This window comes from Leopardus geoffroyi, chromosome C1, assembly GCF_018350155.1.
Source record: "Leopardus geoffroyi isolate Oge1 chromosome C1, O.geoffroyi_Oge1_pat1.0, whole genome shotgun sequence".
In the NCBI taxonomy this organism is placed as follows: Eukaryota; Metazoa; Chordata; class Mammalia; order Carnivora; family Felidae; genus Leopardus; species Leopardus geoffroyi.
Genome location: NC_059328.1, coordinates 81,157,477 through 81,176,116, shown reverse-complemented (window position 1 = coordinate 81,176,116; position 18,640 = coordinate 81,157,477). Strand labels below are relative to the sequence as shown.

Here is an 18,640-nt window from a genome sequence, read left to right as displayed (position 1 = left end):
AGTGTTACAGCAGGACTCTGCTGCAGAATCACCTGGAAGGTCGCCTCTCTTCCTACCAAACTTGAATGCAAAGAAACCTGGTGGCTATTTACTTCTTCAACTTGAACAGACCTCTGACCTGATGGCTAAGGGGGGCTCTCTTTGTAAATCTTCACACCCAAACAAAATCTATCTGTCAACTTTCAGGGAAGCAAATACAAAAACAAAATGTGCTTTTTAAAGACTCGACTAATTCATATCTTGAGAAGAATCTCACCTTAATTCCTTTGAGGGCTCATCTCTTAAACTCCCCAACTCACTCTATGCTCCTTATTAATTATCAAAAATTTCATATGCCCTGGTTATTTGGATAGTCTGCTAAGTTTTTATGGCAACAAGCAAACACATTTTTTTTTTTTAATTTGCCAAAATCTGCTGTTCTCTTTCCCTTGGAAGCACAGAGAATGAGTTCTTGTGGTTTCTTAGATGGATGACAGATTTCAATCTAATTAATCCAGAGCCCTGTGTATAGAAATGACTGCAAAGCAAACATGTCTATTAACAAAAAGCAGTGATTACTGGTTGGCACTGGGCCAGTATCTCTACATAAGCAATGAACTGATGCCTACAACTGTCTCTGTGCCATATGGGTTCTGCTGTAGCAATGAATTTGATCCAATGCAAGGTTAAGGAATGTCAAATTTAACTGGGGTTTAATTGATACTGGTAAGAGGTTCTAAATAAAGAAACAGGGAATGCACTATCAGAAACAGGCAACATGTCAGGCCCCATCCTCCCCACTTGTTGTCAATGCAGTCACAGCTAGACATTCAAAGTAGTTTTCAAACTCAACTTTGCAGATATGGTTTTTTTTTGGGGGAGGGGGGGTGGGGAGTTAGATTAACAAGTTTATCAGCAGCTAATTGAAGCAGAACACCCTCTCATTAATCAGTCTGGTTACTTCTCTTAAAGTTCTTGCTTACACAAACCATGCAGATAACACAAATTCAACATGGCCAGCACGACCTCCTTCTATTCCCCAAACTCACTCTTCCTTCTGTATTTCCTGCTCAGATTATGGTCCCACTGAATACCAAAGTGAAAGACCTTCAAGTCATCTTGACTCCAACTTTCTCATCTGCCACATCCAGTAAGTCACCGAGACCCATAACTGCAACTTCCTAGACATCTCGCTCAGGTGCCCACTTGCCTCCCCTGCCGCCTGCAACGAAAGCCCTCATCATCTCTCACCTGAATTAAACAGCCTCTTAGCTGGAAGGCCTCCCACCTTCCTCCAAGCTGCTGGACACTTTCCTGCTTAAAACCCCCGAGGGTTTGTTTTCTGTATCTCCTAAGACAGAATTCAGACCTTGCTCCAGCCACCCTGGGTCCTTGTCCTTCCCCGGGCATGGGCATTCATCTTTGCCCGCACTTCTCCCTCTGCTGAAAACATCCTCGCCATCCCCTTAAATTTTTACTTGAAAATTAAGAGGGAAGGGGCGCCTGGGTGGCGCAGTCGGTTAAGCGTCCGACTTCAGCCAGGTCACGATCTCGCGGTCCGTGAGTTCGCGGTCCGTGAGTTCGAGCCCCGCGTCGGGCTCTGGGCTGATGGCTCAGAGCCTGGAGCCTGTTTCCGATTCTGTGTCTCCCTCTCTCTCTGCCCCTCCCCCGTTCATGCTCTGTCTCTCTCTGTCCCAAAAATAAATAAACTTAAAAAAAAAAAAAAAAGTAAATAAACATCAAAAAAAATTAAAAAAAAAAAAAAAAAAAAAAAGAAAATTAAGAGGGAAAAGCTCCAATCTTACTTTTCTGAGAAGTCTTTCCCACCCTGAAGCAGAGCTGGTCTCTTTTTCCTGTGCTCCCACAGCTCTTTGTTCATAACTTTATTATAGCCCTGATCTGATGCATTAGAGCTGTGTTTATGTCTATCTATCCATCTCGATTATGAGGCCCTATGATTCCTATCCATCTCAGTTATGGAAAATCATGCCATTTATCTTGATACAGCCTCATTCCCCACAGAGCTGGGCCTGACTCTCCGGGTGGAGGGAAGAATACACAGAAGGGCATATTCAAGCATGTGGATAGGCTTATGAAACCACATTAACAACAGAATCCAGCATCTCGCTCATAATGTGACAGAGCAGATAGCTCCTCTACATCCAGGAGTTGGACTCAAGTTCAACCAGGTGTGTCTTGTACCAATTAGCAATGACAACAACTAATGTTTGTTGAGCACTGCATTTTGCTAAGCACTTTATTTGATTTGTTATTCACAACAGTTCTATAGGATAAGGATTTTACTCTGCTTTTTTGAGTCTCCACTCTAGGATTTGGCACATGTTGGGTACACAATCAATATTGTTAATAAATGTATGGTATACACACTGCATTATTACCCTCATTTTACTGATAAATTGAGATGTAGAAAAGTTAAATAACTTATTTAAGAGTTATAGACTGAATTATAGTTCTCTAAAATTCATATATTGAAGCCCTAACATCTAATATGACTGAATTTGAAGATAGGGCTCTTAGGAGGTTATTAAGGTTAAATGAGGTCATAAGAGTCCAATAGGATTAGTGGCCTTATAAAAAGAGGGGTGGAGAGAGAAAGATCTCTCTCTCCATGCACATGCACAAGAAAAGGCCATGTAAGAACACAGCAATAAAGCAGCCATTTGTAAGCCAGGAAGAAAGTCCCCACCAGAACTCAACCATACTAGTGCCCTGATCTCAGATTTCCCCCAGAAAGTTGAGAAAATAATTTATTTTAATGCTTATTCACTTTTGAGAAAGAGAGAGAGACAGAGAGAGAGAAAGAGACATAACGAAAAGGGGAAGGGCAGAGAGAAGGGGGGATAGAGGATCCAAAGCAGGCTATTCACTGACAGCACAGAGCCCATCGCAGGGCTCGAACTCATGAACTGCGAGATCATGATCTGAGCCAAAGTCAGACACTTAATGGACTGAGCCACTCAGGTGCCTCCCACCTCCTTTTTTTTTTTCTTTTTTTTCCTTTTTCTTTCTTTCTTTCTTTCTTTCTTTCTTTCTTTCTTTTTTCTTTTGAGAAAATAAATTTCTATTGTTTAAATTTCTATTGTTTCTATTGTTAACCTGGTCTATCGCAGCCTGAATTGACAATACATCAAGTTACTCAGGGCAATTAGGAAATTCAAGAATCAAGCTTTGAACCTGGGTGAACAGATTCCAAAACTTTTACTCAGCTGTTCTGCAATATTTATCACACTATATGTGATCCTTTAGTTGGCCCTGAATTCAGTCTAATGGTTCATAATCAGCCATTTTTTTTAGGAAATTGAGTGGGCCAGTACAGAATAGAGTATGATTGAATAGAATAGAAAAATACCAGAGTGTATCACATGTAGGAAGAATAAGTATTATTCTTCTAAAACTTTTGTTCTTAGAGTATGTGGGTGTGGAGAGGTATATGTATCCCAGTGTAAAATGTATTTCTTACTGTGAGCCATAGTCAAAAAAATATTTTTAAAACACCATAGTTTCTCCTATGCTGCTTCAAAAACAGCCCATTCATCCTATCTCTAGCCAAACCTTATCTGATATAAGCACCGTTGGCAAACCCCAATATTTGTATTATTTATACAATGTCATATTCACAGTTCATCCCAGCACAGCATGGCTTATCACTTAAGATCTACATATCACATATACATGTACCTTACTCATTTTATGCCACCATTTTCCCTTAAAGAGGGCATGGAAGCTGGGCTACAAGCCTGACTGCCCATCCTTACTCCCTGTTGCCCATGACCCTTAACTCTGTATCCCTGTGGTGCTCAGCTCAGGGCATATCCATTATACATGCACATTCAATATATATATAATAAATTCAATCAACTGAACAAATCAAGTGGATTATATCTACTGCAGAGTCTTCATAGACCCCCATAAAAATCTGGAGATTACAAACAGGAAATTCAGTCCCTAAGGAGTCTAGATCCAGTTACAGAAAGATCAAGCAGGCACTAGCTTTGTTCCTAGAAAACTTGGCTTTTCAAGCCTAGAATCACTCCATCAGTGAATTTTTTAATGCTAAGACAGTGTAAACATCCAAAATTTTCTTTCTGTCTCTGTCTTGATTTCCACAAGGTAGTCAGGCTTATCAACAGTGGTGGGGGAAGGTGGGGGATGTCCACCCCAGTGAGGCAGGCTTGGAGCACAGGTCACAGTCACCTCAGAGACCAGATGGAGAGAAGAGGACCTTCCCCAAAGGAAGCGACCTAGGGAGACAGGCACAGGTACCCAGGGAGCAGGACACAGGCCTGCTACTCTCTATTCATGGAATTTGTAAATCAGCATGAAGGCCTATTGACTGAAGATGTGTGACTTTGTTCCCCCTGTACGCTGAGGGAAATGCAGTGCCAATGCACAGTGCAACGACACACTGGGGATTCTTTAACCAGGAGGCCCAGAAAAATGGGAGATCCCACATGCTATCGGCTAGCAGATGCTGAAAGGACCAGCCCCAGGTGACACTCAAACCACATGGAGGTGTACAGGGCTGGCCCTAGGTACGATGGGCCATCTAGCTGTGCATTCACAGCTCAGTGTCTACACTAGGGGGACATCACTACTGGGCTGCCTTCATCAGCACAACCTTACTCTCCCAGAAGACTCTCATAAAGAGTGTTATTGTTCATTCCAAGTAACTTCTGGAAAGACCCATCAACTCCTCAATAGGAAGCAGGAAACAACAGTTTATACAGTAAAACTCTTTGAACCTTTGGGAAAAAAAAAAACTGGGTCATATGGGTAGCTATCGCCACAGAATGATCTGTCTGGATCCTGAGTATGGAAGCCAGACATGCTCCAGAAGGACAGATGTAGGGTGTGCTGTCCATTGGTCAGCACTATGGACTGTTCTGAAGTGTACCTGTCTGACTTTCGAATAGTGGAAATCCCTTTGATCTGGGATCAGTCCCCAGACACCTGGCTTGTTGGCTCTCTACTATACAGCCACTTCACAAAGGGTGCCTCAAACTGAGAGTATGCATTCTAGTGTCAGAGCCGATCTAACTCTCCACCAAGGAGTCCCCTCTTCCAATTGCTGAGATAATCCCTCTTCTTCTTCTGGATGGATAAGGTCTCTCATGGGGATAGGGGTGAGGGAGTAGAAGAGATAGGTTCAGCTTTCCCCCCACTCCTCAACTCACCATCATCCTTTTCCAAGGTCCTATACATTCTGTGACCCAGATCAGAACCTAACACAGGTGGGAGTCAGTGGAGAGAATCTCTGCTCCACCTTATTCTAATGTAAAGTGTTTTTGTTAGTTTTCTGACTGCTCAGCATCTATTCCATTTTAATTTAGTAATAGATCCCAATTTTTGACAAGCTACTTCTCTCCCTGTATGTCTAATAACCAAGAGACCCCATCATCCCCAGCCAAAGGGGCAGCCATATGACCCTAATTGACCAATCAAGTGCTCCCTTCCTAGAATTTGAATCATGAGAATAACAGTAAAATAGAACTCTTTTATTGCTAGGGCAGCCCTCCACCCTGACAAGACAGTTGGGTAGAACTTCTGGAGATGCATATTTCCTGTGTATTCCAAACCCAGTTCTTTGATCTCATGAGCAACTTCCAAAGCTTTTGATAAATATCTCTTTTGCATAAATTAGCCAGCATTTGTTTCTATTACTTATAACCAAAAATTCCTAACAGTTTCCTGTAGTGAGAACAAAGATCAAGCCTGGAAGTCTTGGGATCAGGAGACAGAGGGTAAGGAGGGTAATAAACCTACAATTGTCAGGTAACCACACCCAACCAAGAGACCATGAGCCCAGACTCTATATTACTTACGTCTAAAATTTTTAATGTTTATTTATATGAGAGAGAGAGAGAGAGAGAGAGAGAGAGAGAGAGAGAAAGAAAGCATGAGCAAGGGAAAGGCAGAGAGAGAGGGAGACACAGAATCTGAAACAGGCTCCAAGCTCTGAACTGTCAGCACAGAGCCCGATGTGGGGCTCAAATCCACGAACCATGAGATCATGACCTGGGCCAAAGTCAGACGCTTAACCGACTGAGTCACCCCAGGTGCCCCTATATTACTTGTGTCTAAATCCTTACACATTTAGCACACACCTTATGCAGAGCTGACACTCAAGATATATTTATTGAATTGAAGCACAGATAAAACTTACTAGGAGAATATGACTAGGAGAGAGGAATAAATGGTGCTAAAACATTGTGAACAGTAGACCTTTTGGAGGAAAGAAACAGCTCTCAAAAAAGTCACTGTTACCTCTTTGCCTCTCTCTCCCTCTATCTTGCTTCCACTCCACACCGTCCCTCCCCCCCCCCCTGCCCACTTTCAACAACAAATAAAAATTTCAAAGCTTCATCCTGGCCCTCTCATTTGTTAGGGCAGAAAATGCAGCGTCTGTTATACCATGGAGTAAAGCATCGAAGCAATGTAAAATAAAACCAATGTAAAATAAAGGCTTTTCAAAGAATTCCTAAATTTTGATCCTTTCTGATATTCCCCTGACTCCAGTTAATAAAAATAGCTACAGTTAATAAAACATTCTATCCACTCCTTTTCAATGCTGCCTATTATTCTTGAATGCTCAAAAGCCCCAGGCTCCCAGCCAGGTCAAAAGGTTTCACAAAACATCCACGAATTATTTCGAAGCAGAGAGACTCCCACAGCATGTCTCCCCGGAAGCTGTAAGGCAAGAAAATCCATCCTCTCTTTCTGATCGAAAGCCAGAATTCACTGGAGGAGACATAAAGAAACCACCAGATAAAGGTTTCTTCTCATTTTGCACCTTCAACCGTAATCCCAGGTACACCCCTCACCTAAGTAGGCGCATTCTCTCCCAGAAGAATCCCAGTGTACTTTCTATGACAATATATTTTCAACTTCTTTTTATAACAACTACAAATTCAGTTAAAAAAAAAAAAAAAAAAAACAATTCCATTCTCCAGTGTGCTGGAGGGCACGAGTAGTTTTTTTCTCCCAAGCATGAAGGGAGAAAATGCTCCCACCTTAGCCCTATTGCCTTTTCTCTTTCAATAAGACTTTAGCGGGTTCAAGTTGAGCCTGCTAAAGAGGAATCTCTGTTCACTCCCCTGTCAAACCAGACCTTTATGTTCAGCCCTTTGGCTTTGCTGGATGTTGTCATAAATACTGCAGACCCTGCAAGAAACGCAGTATTTACAGCCCAAGAGCCATCTGCATCTCATTCCTTATCCCAAACCCCATTTCTTCATGTGTGGATTGTGACGTTAGGGTGAGACCCTTAAACCCCAAATTCCTGTAGCTGCTAATATATATAATTCTACCCTCATTCAGGCCTGATCCATCGCCAAACAATTGATCTAGGGCGGGACCTTACATATCCTACTAACATTGTCAGCAGCGAAAAGGCTTTGAAACTCGGAAAGGTAATACAGGTTCCAGAAAAGGCCAACAGTGAGGTACAAATCACTCTGCTGTAATTTTTGCATTTTTGAAATCAAATCGAGCTATCTGGTAACCAGAATCCACACTCTCCAATGCACTCAAAATGTTCAGTTATCAGTTAATATCTTGCCTTTGTCTCTTGTTATGATGGCTTCAACAAATTTATGATAAGTCTGCCAGAATCAAGTGTCCGGAATCTATTTGCTTTATGGATTCTTCAGTCAAATCATTCCTCATCTTGGTCTGGCGAACCTTAAAATTTGGAGGACATGGTGGGTATTTTTTTTTTTTTTGCTTTGTTTTTACTGCATAGTCTCTGTACATGACCACTGAAAAATAATTTTAAGCCAAGTGAATATTGCAAGTACCACTTCCCGAGCCCATAACATTTCACATTCATTCATTCAAAAGTCATTCCTCGAGCACTTATGTTCTGTCAGGCTTGGTACTAGGCACAATACAGGAAATAGCAAAGCGGATGGTGCATTTTTATATTTTAGCATTTTTTTGAGAGAGAGAGAGAAAGAGAGAGCAAAAGCGTGTGAGCAGGGGAGAGAGGCAGAGCAAGAAAAAGAAAGGGAGAGAGAATCTTAAGCAGGCTCCAAGCTCAACACAGAGCCTAATGTGGGGCTTGATCCCATGATCTTGGGATCATGACCTGAGCCGAAGTCAAGAGTCAGACACTAAACCAACTGAGCCACCCAGATGCCCTATTTTAGCATTTTGAATGTGCCACTGGCCATCTTCACCCCAGGGAACAATCTCCTTCATTAGCAAAAAAGGCTTTTTTGTAGAGATTGCTTTGCTGTCCTATTTCTGGGCAAAATTACAACTTCTGTTAGAGTCTGCATTTCCGCTTAGCCTTCTATCAGACTTAGGGTTTTAAAAATTATGACATTTTATTGCAGCAAAATTGAGTCCTCAGGCCAGATCCTTCTACAGCAATTACAACAAAAAAGTTCATTATAACTCAAAAAATATTCCGAAGACCTGCTGATGGCGAACAGAGGCAGTGTTCTATTGACTTCTAAGTGTCTTCCCACTGGCAGTAAGAGCCACATTAGCTGGTAGGTCTCTGTGGCAGCTTTTGTTAACTGTTGTGCCCTCTCCCCACCATTACTATTTGCAGGATTCTCTTCCAGGAGAGGGTTTTGCTGTAACTACCCTCCTCTATAAACCTTGCCTCTCTTCCTTCCTCACAGTGATCTAAAACATCCAAAAACTAAAAATTAGCTCCTTCTTACCAAAAACAAAGGAGGGGAGTGCTACTCAACTCTCTAAATCCAGCCCGTCTCTTCCACTGAGCAATCAGGGTTCAACTAAATCATGCCCTAACCCAGCTTTCTACTTCATCTTCATTAACAGGAAATTCTGGTCAGCTGCTCAGCTCAGCACCTTCCAAATGGGCCCTATTTTCCTCATTATGATTCCTTCACTCAAAACATCTGCCCCACCTAGAGTAGCCTTCAAAATTCTAACTATTCCTGAATACTAATTCAAATCCCCACCTCACAAAAGCCTTCACTTACAACTGATCCAGACTGAAGTCATCATACCCACCTTGTTCCCAGTTACAGTAATTAGACAACTGAAAGACACTGAGGGCCTGAGTTAGGACACTGGTAGCAAGAATCCACAAAGAAAATAGATTCAAAATCCATAATGGTGGTCAAATGGTCACGGCTACATGGCTGATGGTGGATAAAATTATGGATGCTTCTTTGCCAGAAAATTGATTAGGAATGAGGCTAAGGCCATGGAAAGGCCATGAAAGATCCCATACAATTTCTACTAAGGTACAATATTTAGAATCTGAGGCAGAAATGACCAGTGGTCTGAGCTAATGGGAAAAATTCTCAAGATTTTGTATTTCCTCAAAGGAAGTAGGAAGTAAAGAATCATCTCCATACCACAGAGATCTGCTGCTGATTCTAACTACAATAATCTCTCATTCTGAAATTGCTTCCCTTCCCCCCCCCAACTGGTTCTTTCATCAAAGACACCCAACTTGAATGAAAGATAACTGACGTCACTTCTGAGATTTTATTACTTGAAGTATGGAAAGTGAAGGTTATAGCTCTCACGGCCCTTGAGCTATACATGTGCATGTCTCAGTCTGTCTTGCCTGAAATAAATTTCCTACAATCACTGTTTTACAATATGCTAAAGATATATTACCAAAATAAGCTTGCTTCTCCACAGACTAAGTGAGCCAAAGGCATTGTGTTCCATCTTTACAATGAAATGCAGATTTCTCATTGAAAGACTAATCTTCAGTTTCAAAAGATTGAACAAAATGGTGCTTAAAAAGAATTATAGCTGGTTAAATATAAGCTGCTAAAAACATCTAAGACAAGAATATTCTTTGAGTATCAAAGCATTTTTATCTGCTTATGAGTTAAACAATTTTTTTTCAACAGAAGACCATGTCCTAGTATTTTCTTCTGAGATCAGCAAACGAAAGTCAGTAAATATGCTAACCCAGAGCTTTCTTCACCTAAATGATCTTATTTCTCCCTAATTGTGTCAATGAGATTACTTCGTACTGGGAAGATTGGCCCCTCCACTAGCCTTGACATCTTACTAGCAAGACTGAAGAGTTAAAATTCCCCTCCCCTGGCCTGGACCCACTTACAGCAGGTTTGAAGTGAGTACTGGTGGCACATTCATGCACCACTTCTCCAGATCACTGCTCACTGGCAGGCCAGTTCAAGAACACTCTGCTTAGGGGCACCTGGGTGGCTCAGTCGGTTAAGCATCTGACTTCAGCCCAGGTCATGATCCTGCTCTTTGTAGTTTGAGCCCCATGTTGGGCTCTGTGCTGACAGCTCGGAGCCTGAAGGCTGCTTTGGATTCTGTGTCTCCCTCTCTCTCTGCCCCTCCCCTGCTTGCACTCTCTCTCTCTGTCTCCCCAAAATAAATAAACATTTAAACAAAATTTTTTAAAAAAGAACACTCTGCTTAAAATTATCCACCCTTGGGGCGCCTGGGTGGCGCAGTCGGTTAAGCGTCCGACTTCAGCCAGGTCACGATCTCGCGGTCCGTGAGTTCGAGCCCCGCGTCAGGCTCTGGGCTGATGGCTCAGAGCCTGGAGCCTGTTTCCGATTCTGTGTCTCCCTCTCTCTCTGCCCCTCCCCCGTTCATGCTCTGTCTCTCTCTGTCCCAAAAATAAAAATAAACGTTGAAAAAAAAAAAAATTTAAAATTATCCACCCTTTCCTTAGAAGATTTGGGAATGAATTTCAATGTTTTTTTTTTTTTTTTTTTATCTCTGTCACCTTCTGGGCACCAAATAGTAGTCTCTATCCCTCCATATAACCCACTCTCCTTTCCCCTCACCATCCTCCAGACCCTTCCCTTGGGTCTTCTAGAACTCATGGTCTGTCAGGACTAAAAACACCCATATATTCAACTTCTCTGAATACATACGTTACTTTCTCACTCCAGCTGATAGCTCAACTAGATCCTACAGGTACTGCTTTCTCTGCAGCTCCCTCAAGTGGTGGTTATCTGTTCTCTGATCCCATCTGTCTCAATCGAAGGGGTAGATCTCATTTCTCATTGCCACATCCAGATGAATACTCCTGATTCTGCCCTGCAAACCTCATCTTTACCACCTACACTTTTCAATGCAATGATCTACTTTCCTCTCTGCCAACCGAAAGAATTTTCCCCTTGCTCACTCTCTTTCTTTCCACTTCTATGCCTGTAATATTTTTTGGTGGGTTCAACAGCCACAAGAATCCTTGATTTTTTTTCACCTGCCATTGGAATCATCCTGTATCCCATCTCAGCCACTTGCTTTCAGGATCACACCCTCTCTCTTTTCATCACCAATAATTTTACTTCAAATTTTCAGTTTCAAGTATCCCTTTCTCTAATTATCATAACCCATGATCTTTTTAACTCATTTCTCTTTTTACCTCAAGTCTAAAAATGCTTTGGCTCCCTCAGGATATCCAAATCATTGGCTTCACCACTCTTCTGTCCATCAGGCTCTCACTTCCCCCATGCAACAGCTTAAATTCCATGGTCCATGTCTAAAATCACTGCCTCATATCCATTCCTGGTTCTCCTGCTCATCTCTCCTCCCAGGTACTCAGCTGTCAATACTGCAATCCTGGCTAAATTCGGCTTTCTGCCTACCCCATGCCTACACCCAAACTAACACAAAGTGTCAGAGACAAATCTACAACCCTTCTAAATAATTCCACTTTAAGTCCATGACCACAAATGTCGACTCTGCCCTCAAGAGTCACCAGGAATGGCAGTGTACTGTCCTAGTCAATTCATTCTCCTACCCTTGCCCACTCCTTTCTTCACTTAGAACTCCAACCCATCCTATACATTCTTCTCTCAGGTGATAACTTCATTTCTTATTTTACTAAGAAAAACAAAACACTCAGAAGAGAACATTCTCATCCTGCAGGCAATTTTACATCCTATCTCCTGCTGTGCCCACATTTCACCTGTCCTTCCTATAACAGTGATGGAACCATATGTCCTTTCGGAGGCCTCCCCCTCCCCTTATGTAGTGAATCCATCCCCTCTCGATGGCTCAAGAACTTTGGCACGGCAATTATCTCCAGTCTCTCCTGAGTAAGCATGTTTGGCTGCCTACCAGGTCACACACATCAGCAAACATATTGTAATATTTTCGTTTTGATAAAACCAAGCCCTCCCTTGGCCCCACATCTTCCTCCAGGCTCTGTTAATGCCACTCTCCATTTCTTGGCTCCCATTCACAGCAAAACTATTTAAAAGAGTGTGTATGCTCTCTACACCCAATGTCTCCCTTCCTATTCTTTCTTGAACCCCTTCCATTCGGTTTAATATCCCCTCCGTGTCACTGAAGCCACTCCTTTTAAGGTCTCTAATGAGCTGTGTGTTGTCAAACTTGAAAATCTTTTCTTAGACTTCACTAATTTGGCTTTCCACTATCATTTGATAATTTATCACTCCCTCTTTTTTGGAACACTTTGCTCCCTTAAACTTGGAACATGTTGTGTTTCTAGTTTATTTCTTACCTTGATGTCTGTTACTTCCCACTTTTATTTACTGGATTCCTCATTCCTACCTGAGGCTCAATCCTCAGATCTCTTCTCTATCAACACTCATATCCCTCAAATGATTTGATCTCTTCCACTGCTTTCAGTTCTACCTATGTGCTACGGCCCCAAATTCACATCTGCCTCCTCTGGCTTCTCCCATAAACTCCACATATATCCAACTGTCTACATGACATCACCACTTAGATGTCTAGCAGGAATCTCTGCAGGTGTACTTCAGAACAGTCAAAGAATCCATGCCACTGATGACCAATAACCACGAGGTGTTTAGCTTCACTCGTAATCAAGATGTGGCAAACAAAAAGCAAAATGCGTTTTTCCCATCGCATCATTATTACCAATTATGCTGCCACAAATATTTATGTGCAGGTTATCAGTGCACATGCACATGCAATTCTGTTGGGAATGCAGTTCTGTTGGGTCCTAAGGGCTTGCAGAAGTTCAACTCAAGATAAAGTCAAATGTTTCTCTTTTTTTTATTAAAAAAATTTTAATGTTTATTTTTGAAGGAGAGAGAGACAGAGTGTGAGTGGGGGAGAGGCAGAGGGAGAGAGAGACACAGAATCTGAAGCAGGCTCCGGGCTCTGAGCTGTCAGCACAGAGCTCTACACAGAGCTCCAATTCACAAGCAGTGAGGCCATGACCTGAGCCGAAGTCAGATGCTTAACCAGCTGAGCCACGCAGGTGCCCCAAAGCCAAACTTTTCAAAAGTGTTTATACACTTTTGTTTAATTTCCTTGGCTATGTTTCAATTTCCTGTCTTAAACCAACCTGTCTCCACTACCAGTCATGTTAATTTTCATCATTCTGCTGTAGGGGTAGTGTTATGATACCATGTTTTTAATTTGCGTCTTCTTGATTCCTAGTCAGGTTCAACCCCTTTTCACTACAGGCCAAACAAACTAAACTCTGGTATTTAGGGATGCAAGCTCAGATGGTTAAACTAGAAAGAAAACCAATGGAGCGATGATCAAAAATCAGAGCAATGGTTACCCTTGAGGGCAATGGAAGTGGGGCAGGGACCTTCAAAATGCTGCCGGTACCATAGTTTTTGCCCTGTGCCGTAGGGACACAGTGCTCACTCTGTGATCACACACTGGGCTGTAAAGCCTTCTTTTGTACATTTTTCTGTATTCATTTTATTTCACAGTAAAAGTTTCAAATAAAAGGGTAAGTCACAAAATCAGTATTATTTGAGTACCTACTGTGTGCAGGGTCATATGACAGATATTGGGGATGCAACGATTAATGAAGGAGGTTCTTTCCCTCAAGGTTATTGTGAATTACATGATTAGTAGGTGGGCAGCATGAACTGCTCCTGGAGAACTGAGAGAACCTGTAAGAGATGTCAAGGAGGAGGGGGATTTGTGATGGGCTGTCAAACATGGGTAGCATTACATAAGCAAAGAATAGGAGGAGGCATTATGCACACCTTGTAATTTGTGACTGGAGACAACTCTCAGTCTCTACACAGGCGCTCAGACACACACACACTGACACTCAGGTGCCCATAGTCATACACATACTCATTATATCCGTGTGCTAGGGCTGCCATAACAAAGTACCACAGGCTGGGTGGCTTAACCAACAGAAGCATATTGTCTCAAAGTTCTGGAAGCTAGAAGTTGGAAATCAAGACATGGGAAGAGTTGGTTCTTTCTGAGGTCTATGAGGAAGAATCTGCTCCTGGCCTGGAGATGGCCATCTTCCCCTTGGATCTCTTCACGTTATCTTCCTTCTTTGAGTGTCACTGTGTCAAAAGGTTTCATTTTATAAGGATACTGGTCATATTGGATTAGGGCCCACCCTAATGACCTCATTTTAATTTGATGATCTCTGTAAAGACCCTGTCTCCAAATATGGTCACATTCTCAGGTACTGGGAGTTAGGACCTCAACATATGAATTTGAGGGGGTTCGAGGGGGTTGGGGGGGGGCAAAATTCATCCCAGAACACTCACACATACATATATACTCACAAATACATATATACATGTACTCCCATACACCTACACAATCACACATACACACATTCCCATTCACACGTAGACTCATTCACATACCCTCACATACATCCAAGCACATGAATTGCTCCTGGAGAGCAAACTCTCCCACATACTCATACACACACCCACATATTCTCAAAATACACTTACACATCCAGATTATACTTTCTTACACTACCCATACACACATGTGAGCATCACACACACACACACACACACACACACACACATACACACAAGTCACATCGGTAGGGGAGATGCTCTTTCTCCCATTCTGCCTCTCAGGGCACCCTGTCTCCTTGGAGGAATGTGACCTAAGCCAAGGAAAGCAGAACTTTAGGCAAGGGTGAGTCAGACTGGAACTAAGGGAAGATGGCCCCCTCCCACTCTGGTGGCAAATCTGGGAAGATGTGCACCAGGCTGCAACTGGAAACACTATTTCCCAGACATCTGTGGGATAAGCCTGTCTGCTAGAGAGAAATGAAGGAGAGTCAAGTGAGAGAAGAAGAAAAAGCCTCAATGACCCTTACCCCCCGTTCCAGCTATCCATGCAGTCAGCTGCACCCTGACTGGCTAACAATTTAGTAACTTCCCTTCACTGCCCCTGTTAGTTTGGGTTGGGTTTCTGTCACTTGTAATTTAAAGAATCCAGGTTCCTTAAAAGGGCTTTCTAATGGAAGCCTAGAGAGCATGAAGGGTACTATGATAATAGAAGGGAGTGACCAAAATGGAACTTGTGGCCACGGCTGATTTTTCCTTTCCTTTTGGTTCCATTTTGTTTTATTGTTCCAGAGGCATACTGTTCTCCAACCACACCCTTCTTTCAACACTTCACCAACCTCTCCCCCTGCAAACTTTGCAATCCTCCCTCCTCCTCACAGCACAACTGTTTGTAGGTCAGTCTCTCCAAAAGCACAGCCTACCCACTCTATGAAAGCTCTGTACCCTCATGGGATCCCCTAACTCAGAATTTTGATTGTTTCCTCCATAGCACTTAATTCCACTTTGGAATCATTTGGGGTGCTATTTCCTTGAGCTTCTCTCTCTTCTCCCTTGGACTATAAGCCCCCTAAGGAGAGGAACTGGGGTGTGTTGTTCCCCATTTTATTTCTGGAACCCAGCACCCAGTGTGGTGCTGCTGGGTGATCCAAGGTCAGGGGGAGAGACAAGGACGAGGCTGATGGCTTCTCCATTTCTGCAGTCACTTCCCAGCTGCGGCCCCCAACCCAGGCCTCCTGCAAAGACTGTTTTCAACTGGCAGTTTCATCTGGCATCTCTTCACCTCTAGCTCACTGAAAGTTGTGCCGCTTTCAACTCCTCCGCAACCCCTTCCCTCAGCCTCCCGGGCTTTACCCTGCAGAAATCTCCCGAGGCACTACCTGTGTGCTTAAGGGACGTGATGTCTGGGCTCCTTATTTTTAGCACAGCCACAGGCCGGTCACTTTGTTTTGGTTTCGACCAATGAGAAAATAAATGTGTTGAGAATTTTAAAGCGACCAAACGAGTTTTAATTCAGTGTCCCCTCCCCTCTCCCTCCCTGTTTGGAATTTCTTAACCCCTAAGGCTTTTTCAGAGGGCATGCCACAGGCAATGCTGGACTTTTTGGGACAGAGTGGTGAACAGCAAGGTCTTGCTCAGAAACATGCATGGTGACACGCATGCCACTTTCTGTTTGGAGAACCCTCTTTGGGGCTAAGGAGAGAGGATGGCTCTGAAGTCCCTATTCACAAAATCCTGTCTGAGGGAAAACAACTGTTTTTCAAAGTAACCCGCGTGGGAGAAATGACCATGGTTTATTAACATTAGATACGAGAGCTCTCATTTACCACAAAGAGTGCTCCAGGGGAAAAACTAGTTAACTGTGGTGTATTTAACACACCTGAAAACCACATTTCCTCCTCCCTTTCCTTTCAGATACTCCATCTCTGGAAGGCCAAACGTACAAGTTACTGATAACTCAGTACCGTGTAGTATCGCGTGTCAGAAAGCAGTGTGGAATGTTACACTCGTTTTGCCTGTAACTTCTTACAGCCTTTAAATTGCCATCTCTCTAACTACATGTCTTCAAACAATATTGCCATTTGAGCGGTATCAATCAGACAGGATTGCCCTTGGACGTCAAAACTCTGAGTCAGCCCTCGTGAATAAATTCTGATGACTCCTGTATTTCAGAGAGAAAATGTATTTTTTTCAGATGGTCATGAGTTGTGAGCGAGCATTTAAGAAAAAATAATATCGACTTCTCATTTGTAGGTGTCTGATGCTAAAATTAGTGTATTTTGCTACCAGAACCACCCCAGGCCTAGCTCCTTCTTAGCCGTGGCCTTAACACTCCATTGCTTTGCCTAATTCCCAATTCTAAGCAACTCTCATGACCTAGTTTGTTTTGTTGATTAAAAAAACGCACCGGTTTAAACTTCACATTTCAAGTTTGATTGCTGTGGGACAGACTGGCTCATAAATCTTCGCTAGGCTACTAGTAACTAGGGAGAAGTCGCTCTCTTCAGTAAACATCCCCTGCTTCTCAGTAATAGGGTGCCTTCCATCACCCAGAGGTTTTTTCCTTTTAATTGAGTGTTTGTTGAAGCATGACTCTGAGATAGGAGGCCTATTCAGGAATAGAAATTGCAGCCCAAAGTGCCCATTACTTACCTGAGACAGGGCCCGAGACCAGCTGCACCTTACAGAGCTGGGATGCCTGGGCATGTGATTCGGGCTGCCTGGCCAAATAGCAACACTGCCGAAAATCATGGAGGCACAGGGAGATCAGGGGAGCCTGGGTCTGGGTAGCCTCTCTACCTCCTGCAAAGAGGACAGCTAAAGAAGAAAAAAATGCACCCTCTCTGTCTTTGCTTCCTCCCCACCCCCACCCCCCCACCCCCGGGCAAAATTCCTCCCCAGAATGGAAAAATTCAACTTCTCTGCACACCAGAACAACAGATCTGTGTTTTCCCAATCCATTTTTCCTCTCTAGAAGTCAGGGAGTCTGCTTCTAAAGCTCCCCCTACTCTTTGAAAGGAGAAGAGAACGTTTTCTGAATCTCCATTTTGAGCTAGGCATTGTATTAGCTGCTTTCAGTACAGCATTGTCTTAATTCTTCCAACAAGGCAATTCGCTTGGTCCACGTGTTGTGAACAGCTACTGGGAAGACGTTTGCTCTGTCTTAGCTTTCCAAGTGCTGATCTCGTGGGCCCCATTTTTCCTAACCTGGAGTTCTTCGTACACATCAATATGGATAAGGTTTTACTTTGAACTGTTCATTCTTCCAGGAATGACAGATGTCAGATTAAACTGCAAAACTCCCCAACTTTACATTCACTGCATTCACCTCCAATCAATAAACGCATCCTGGTGCTTCTCAGCAGGAAGACACTCCTCATTATGGCCTTCCTCAGCAATGCCAGGGAACTGCTCCTCCCAGCCCTTCAGAGCTTACACTATTTTGCACATACACTTCTCACCCCTGATGGGAAGCAGTATAGTGTCTTCAAATGTGATTATTTGAATTCTAGCAGAAACAGTTGAGGTATATCTGAGTGGCCCCCTGTCCTGAACTGAACCTCCCCGTGCTACAGAAATGGGTTATTATGGATACCTAAGAATAGCTATAGCTTTTCTCTTTGCTGGGATAAATTACAGTGTGACCCCTCCCTGGCATCCAGCATGTTGTGAGCCCTTTGCCTTCAGACAAAATGGCGCCAAAATCACAAATATGTGCCTCGCAGAAATACTCGAAGGTTGTTCCTCCCTCTATTCTCCAACACAGCAAAATCTCTGCTTTGATCCTGGTCCTCACTACTCTATTCCTTTGCCCCAACGTCTTCTCTGTCAATGGGCTCCTGAAAGTCTCTGTTCTCCCTCCTATCACCTATCTACTTCTCAGTAACAGCTTAAAACCCTCCCCAAGAAGGGGACTGGCTGCTGAGCTGGGTTTTCAAAGCACTGTAACATGCAGAGAACTGCAGGTGGGAGAAATACATGCCCGAGAATGAAACATGTGTTTGGGGATATCATGATCAGGGATTATTAGCCTATAAAAAGCAGACACCAACTCTGTTTCAAGGTCAAATAAAAAGGAAGGTTATTATTAGGACTTAAAGGAAGAGTAAGGAAACCAATTTCAGGCAGTAATGCCAAGA

The 18,640-nt window shown here is 43.1% G+C and overlaps 1 protein-coding gene across 1 annotated transcript in view; it reads right to left on the bottom strand.

The window, feature by feature from the left end:
* Positions 1–7,443: 7,443 nt before the first annotated feature.
* The window catches only part of RWDD3 (RWD domain containing 3), a 148,963-nt gene continuing 137,766 nt past the window's right edge, over positions 7,444–18,640 (bottom strand). Inside the window, exon 8 of the transcript XR_006712499.1 lies at positions 7,444–7,680. The gene's annotated coding sequence lies outside the window, so the exon portion shown is untranslated. The remainder of the gene's footprint in view (positions 7,681–18,640) is intronic.